At 32.5% G+C, this 6,767-nt stretch overlaps 1 long non-coding RNA gene across 3 annotated transcripts; it reads left to right on the top strand.

Annotated features, from left to right (window-relative positions):
* Nucleotides 1–345: 345 nt before the first annotated feature.
* Nucleotides 346–3,161, top strand: LOC139876896 (uncharacterized). Of its 3 annotated transcripts, none has more exons than XR_011768350.1 (9): nt 346–551; nt 665–706; nt 826–870; nt 1,042–1,647; nt 1,732–1,803; nt 1,887–1,943; nt 2,023–2,094; nt 2,671–2,752; nt 2,833–3,161. It is a non-coding gene; the product is annotated as an uncharacterized lncRNA (long non-coding RNA). The 3 variants fall into 3 exon arrangements; XR_011768351.1 differs by having other exon boundaries at nt 1,720–1,803; XR_011768349.1 differs by having other exon boundaries at nt 1,042–1,803.
* The last annotated feature ends 3,606 nt before the right edge of the window (nt 3,162–6,767 follow it).

Genomic DNA, 6,767 nt, shown 5'->3' with positions numbered 1-6,767 from the left:
AGCTATACGCAAAACGGACGCTTTTTAAAAAACGCTAAATATTTGGGGTACTTTTCATACACATTGATTTTGCGTTAAATTTTTAAAAGTTGACAATTCCAAAGCGAAACGCGGAGATGCACATATATTATTAATTTAAAATAACATTTAAATCTCTCACGGGTTATACCTTTTAGTTCGACTCGAGTTGCGCTTCAACGACATCATCGTTAGTCACAAAATAATTTTACTAAACGCAATAAAATTCATTGAAAACCGAACCCTCGGCGCGAAGGGAGCTTAAACTAATTGCCTAACCTAAGTCCTCTCTTTACCTTTTTTTTTTTTTTTTTTTTTTTTTTTTTTTATCGGTGGTATTTTGTGATTGATCTGGTGCTCATCTACCCGCTCTCAGACGGCTCCTATGGGCGATTCATGTAAGGGTTTGCTCATCTATCTGCTCCCAAACGACTCTTATGGGCGATACGTGTTAGGGTTTGAGATGAAAATCAAATAGTCCTAATTATTTTGTATCTAATGATAATTATTTCGTTCGAATTTTCTTCCATATGGTAAGTAGCAATTTATGCCATTGTTGTTTTAGTTAAAAGTTCAGTTACTTATTGTAATTAATCATCGTTAGATCTTTTATGCGATTTATTTTATTTTATTTTTTTTCGCGCAGATGTACCTACAATCGTTGCTTTTGCGGTCGTATTTTATAAAGGTAGCGATTACATCTGCGTTATTTTCTTAATTTGAGTATCCAGTTGTTGGATCTTAGTAAATTATTTATTTCCTAATTAGCGATAACATGTTTTTTACTATCTGGCATATATACTCCAGTCCAGTGGTGATCCTTTATCTTAATACTGGTTGGTGTTGCAACAGGTGAGCTTTATCACCATAACTTAAAATGCAGTTAACGACAGTTGTTATATTTGTGTACTTGCAGTCTTTAAATGCTCAGTACATAATACTTTTGTGAAATTCAAGCATTGTATGGTGTTTTTCAAACATTATTTTAACACTGAGACTGATGGATCCTAATTCTGCATACAGAATAGCTAATATTAATTGAGAACCGACAAAGTAGGGGAAAAGCATTGCAATTTCCAACATCACTCATATTTGGAAGATATACACACTTTGATAGCATACCAGTCTCTGGATTCCCGCAACACTACTTTGAGTTCACGTCTCACAACCAGCTACAAGACTCATCAAATTCGGAGCAAATATTCTATGGTTTTTTTTGTTCCAAACAACCCTTTAGCCTCCACCCCATATCTATTTTAAATTCGGAACACATATTCGAAATGATGTATCTGTCAATCAGGTTAATAATCAGGTTAATAACATTAATCGTGATTTCATATATAATTTATAAATTTATAAATTATTCTTTATAGTAAGGTGATATTTGTCTAAATTCGATTAGGACGATATGAGTGTTCGGGATTAAACATGTAACCACTGATATTAATATATGTATTGCGTTGAATTGTTAGATACGAGATTGGTCATGAATTATTAGATTCGCATGTTACGATTTTAAATTTGATTAGATTTAAGAGAATCCAGGTAAACCATCAATGCCTTTGTTTTTGATCTCACACTAAGATTGGAAGAGTCTGTCTCTTATGATGAAATTGAAGCTGCTGTCAAGTAAGCATCCTGTTTGATCATGTTTTGTTTCATTGATGCTTTTTACCATGGTTATAATGCTCATGATTTTAGGTGAGTTTTTAGGGAGGAATCTGAAGGAAGTTGAAGGGAATCATAGGCTATAGAGATGAGGATCTTATTTCTACAGGCTTTGTGGTAGGAAACATGTCTAGTATATTTGATGCTAAAGCTGGAATCATTTTAAATAACAATATTTGATATTTGATGGTTTGTGGAAGGACCTCTATCTGAATAACTTGAAGCAGATTATAGTTCAATTTCAGAAACCAAAAAAGGTATGAATAACTTGAAACAGGTCTAGCATATTTTATTGTTGTTGATTAGTTTAATGATGCTAAAATCGGATTGTGATAGGTTGCTAAATTTAATCACCGATCATTGTAGAGATTGAGACTTTTGTGGAGTTGGTTCTAAATTTTCTATTAGGTAATGGAGTACTCTTACTTGTTTTGGTTATAACTTCAAGTAGTATATAAATATAAATTGTGTAGTAATTGTGTTGTTGTCATTGAACTAATATTTTTGTCAAATGGGTCGATTGTTTTGTTAACTGACTTAGAAAACGTGAATAAGTTACATTGACGTGATGTTTCGGCGGTGGAGATCCCCATTGTCAAACCTACGCTGAGTACTAAATATCAATTTACTCTTTATGATATGGTTGATAAGTAGTTATGTTGTGTTTATATTCTATTTTCATTAAAATGGTGATAGTTAAGAGGGCAACGATCTTGTTAAAGGTGTTAGAATTGTGCCTCATGGGCTACTACTAAATTTCCGAAAGGGCTATGAAAGTGCCAACGTGGCTATATCTTGCTAAATGAACTTAGTTTATTTTGATTGTATTTTTGTTTGGTTAGGTTTGGCAGGTTGCCATTCATTGTTTTGAGCTTGGGTATTTAGGCTTTGCTGTGATATTTTAATATGTGGCTTTTAATATGGTTAAAATACATAGCTTTTTTTCGTAAAAAAAACATATGATTATGTTCTTATTCCTTTCAGGTTTAGCTAATACATGTCTGATCAGTTCGAGAGCTCTTGAAAATGAAGTTATTGGGATCGAGTTTAAGTCGTAGAGGGAAATGTAAGATTTATATTATAGATGATGAATTGTATATTGGTTTGATTAGTTGTATGAACTAAGTATTGATTTCTTATATGCAGTTTGCTAAAGTTATTGAGAAAGATGGACCAGGCAAAACACCATTAGTTGTGGCTGTCAACCAAAGTGGAGAGTTTATTGTTGGCTCTCATACTAGAAATCAATCAGTCACTAACTCAGGCAAACACCGTACTTTGTACAAAATGTTTTATTTGGTATACGATTTTATAATTCCCAGACACTAAAAGATATGGGAATGGTTTATATAAGATTGTTTGAAATAGAGTTTTAGAAATATTTGTTACTTAATGAATTCTATTATAATGTCTCCTAGTAGTGTAGTCCATGATTAAGAATACTTCATTGAAATATAATTGTATTTTATTGCATATTTATTTTTTTAATATATTTTAAATTGTAACGAATAAACAAAATTTTCTATTGATGCAAGTAAGAACAGGATTTGGATAATCTTGCCAAAAGCCTAAATTCGGGTCCAAACCCGAGTATCCAAACCGGGCCTGAAATTCTGGATCGGATCCAAATATTTAAACTGGATCTGGAATTTCTATGACTTGTTAGGACTCAAAATTAAGTCCTAATAAACTTGATTTAATAGTATAAATATATTAGAATCCATTTTCACGGTACTAAACTAACATATTATTATATATTAGGATTCATTTTGTGATTTTAAAGTCTAAAATATTTATATTAGGACTTTTTTAGTGGTATTAACCATAAAAATTATTATATTAGGACTTTTTTAGTGGTACTAAAGTAACATTTTTGCTTATTAGGACTTTTTTTTTGGGGGATGATTCTCACACACACTTTTTTAATCCTCACACACTTATTTTAACCTTTTACTCTTCTAATAATACTCAATTGGTGTGTGTGGATCAAAAAAGTGTGTGTGAGAATCATCCCCCTTTTTTTTTTCTTGGTACTAAACTAGTATATTGTTACATTAGGACCATTTTTATTGGTATTGTAAGACCCGAATATTCGTAGTGTACATATGTGTATATGAGTTACTCAAGTTTGGGGTTTTGGTTGCACATAATTAAAAAGAGAAAAGATGCTGAACTGGGAGGTCGCGCGCCGCGCGGCTAGGTGGCGCGCCGCGCCATCTGTCTGCGACAGATTCCTTTCTTCTTTTTAAAATAGATATTTTGAGGGCAATTGTGTAATTTCACTTTGGGGCCGAATTTAATACCCTAGATCAGTTTTGGGAGCTCATTAACTCCATTCACAACCACCTTATCCTCTCCAATTCAATTCTAGTGAGAGAGTGCATTTCTTGAGTGAGAAAGCTTCATTAAAGGGTAAAGGAGGTTGAATCGGGTCTTAGTGCGAGTTCTAAAGTCGTTCATCTAGTCGCTAGCTACGTAGTGATTGTGTTGGTAAGTTCTAAAACTTAGATTCTTACTTTAATTGCATTAAGGGTTAGGGTTTGGGTTAGTGATGCACACAAAACCCACTTGCTAGTAATTTGGGGGGGGGGGGGGGGTTTGGGTGAATTTGGGTCATGTAGACTCAAAGGTAACTAATTAGGGTTTTCAAAGTGTTAATTTATGTTTATGAACCTAATTAGTTAGTTAAAGTACTAGAACACTTCAATGATATGTAAATGGGTGTTAATTGGGCATGGATGACCCAAATGGGTGTGTTGACCTTGAAATGGGTCAAATGGGTTTTTAATGACCTAAGTGGTCTTGCATGTGTGAAAATGAGTTAAATTGGTGATTTAAAAATGTAATAAGACCATATTTGACTAGAATTAGGGTTTTTGGTGAAGTTGACCCATTATTAGGGTTAATGGTGCAAAATGGGTCGGGATTGCACTTTGGGTCAAAATGACTTAGGAATGGTGAAAGAATTGGTTGACCGACTTGAGTTTGCGTTTGATAATATGTATAATGTGATAGGTACGTTACTTTGAGGTTTCGCAAGCTCGGGTATCTTTTCACAAGACTTTGAGGTGAGTGGAGTAATTATACGTATGTGTATATGACGTATTTATTTGGGGGTGTTATGGTATGAACCATCGAGCCGGTAGTGCCATAACATGTGTGTGATCGAGTGTGAACCACGAGCCGGTAGCACTATAAACTAAGATGTGAACCACGAGCCGGTAGCATCGAGTGTGAACCACGAGCCGGTAGCACTATAAAAGAGTATGACTCAATTGCGTATGGTGTGAACCACGAGCCGGTAGCACCATAGCGTTATGGTTAAACATATTGAGATTGTTGATTGTTTGGCATATTGTTTAAATATATTGTGTTGAGTATATGCTAATGCGGTTTTGTGATAATGTGCGACTTGTTAAGTATTTCGGGTATGATGTTATGCTAATTTGAGTTTCAAGTTCGTACAAGGTATTCGGTAATTGTGATTGCAAATAGATGGGTTATATATATGTATGTATAATTATTGCATTCACTAAGCTTTGCTTACCCTCTCGTTGTTTACCATTTTATAGGTTCAGTTTTGGACAAGGGTAAGGGCATCGTTTTGGACTAGAGATCCCGCTTGATGCTAGGGGACGCTTTTGGCTTTAGTAGCTCTTGGAGTTTGACCGATAGTTGGGTAGTTTAATCCCAAACGCCATGCTCATTGTGTAGTTTGGAACTTAAACTTTTTGGTGGTCGAAACTCGTAAATTGTATTAAACTCGTAAAACGGCCGATGTGGGCCCCGCCTGTAAAACATTGATTTTATATTTGAAACAAGTTAGTTTTTGTTATAAAATATCTAGATTGTGTTATAAAATATCTAGATTGGATGTTAATTTTATTATTATTATATTTCTTGCATAGTAATATTTTATACTATAAATAGACATGTATGGTAACCATTTAAGGTGCACCATTTCTCTTGAAATATCAATATCAATATTTCTTCTCTTTTTTTCTCTCTTTGTTCTTATAACCATTAAAGGTAGTTATAAGCCTACTGAATTATAACACGTTATCAGCACGAAAAGCTTAGTGTAATTAAAAGATATCTCAAACGATCACGAATCACTAATCAAGGTATGAAATTATTAATAATTTTCAGACTCGAATATATCAAATTTTGGACTACTAACATTTATATTTATGTTATTTAAGTTATATATGGTCGGTTATACCACCTGAATTATATTTCTGTAATCTAACTTTTACTAACTTCACTAACATTTATATTTATGTTATTTAAGTTATATATGGTCGGTTATACCACCTGAATTATATTTTCTGTAATCTAACTCTTATTAACTTCACTAACATTTATATTTATGTTAATAAGACCTCATGATTGTACGCAACACGTCATTTGACAACACGGTACTTTATGTACGCAACACGCCATTTGACAACACGGTACCATGGGTCGAGATTAATTCCGATCAATACGAATACGACGGGGTCTTTATATGTTATCTAACATTTATGATTACTTATGCAATTAATCATTATTTATTTCATGCATACTAATGTTTATTCTTAAATTTATAATTTTAAAAGTTAAAATAAAAAAATAGTTTGTATTTTTATTAAAAGTAAATCTTAAAAGTTAAAATAAGAAAAAGTAGTTTGTACTTTTATTAAAAGTAAATCTTAAAAGTTAAAATACAAAAAGTAGTTTGTATTTTTATTAAAAGTAAATCTTAAAAGTTAAAATAAGAAAAAAGTAGTTTGTATTTTTATTAAAAGTATATCTTAAAAGTTAAAGTAAGAAAAAAAAGGGGATGGTAAAATGAAATAGTTTTTTTTGTCAAAAATGAAGTATTGAAAATGAAGTGGTCTCCTTCTATAACTAAAAAAAATATATACTTTTATCAAATGAATTTTTTTGTGGCCGACAATTTCAAACACGAGTCCGTGTTTAGTTTATCAAGAATATCTCTTGCTTTGGTGAAAGGTCACGATCACGATATCAGGTGTTGTGAAAGAATTAAAAAATTGGTCAAGTGGCCTTTTAAAAACTAGAAAAAAATTTAAACAAAA

This window comes from Rutidosis leptorrhynchoides, chromosome 11 (assembly GCF_046630445.1).
Source record: "Rutidosis leptorrhynchoides isolate AG116_Rl617_1_P2 chromosome 11, CSIRO_AGI_Rlap_v1, whole genome shotgun sequence".
NCBI lineage: Eukaryota > Viridiplantae > Streptophyta > Magnoliopsida > Asterales > Asteraceae > Rutidosis > Rutidosis leptorrhynchoides.
This window is presented reverse-complemented; position numbering and strand designations above follow the sequence as displayed.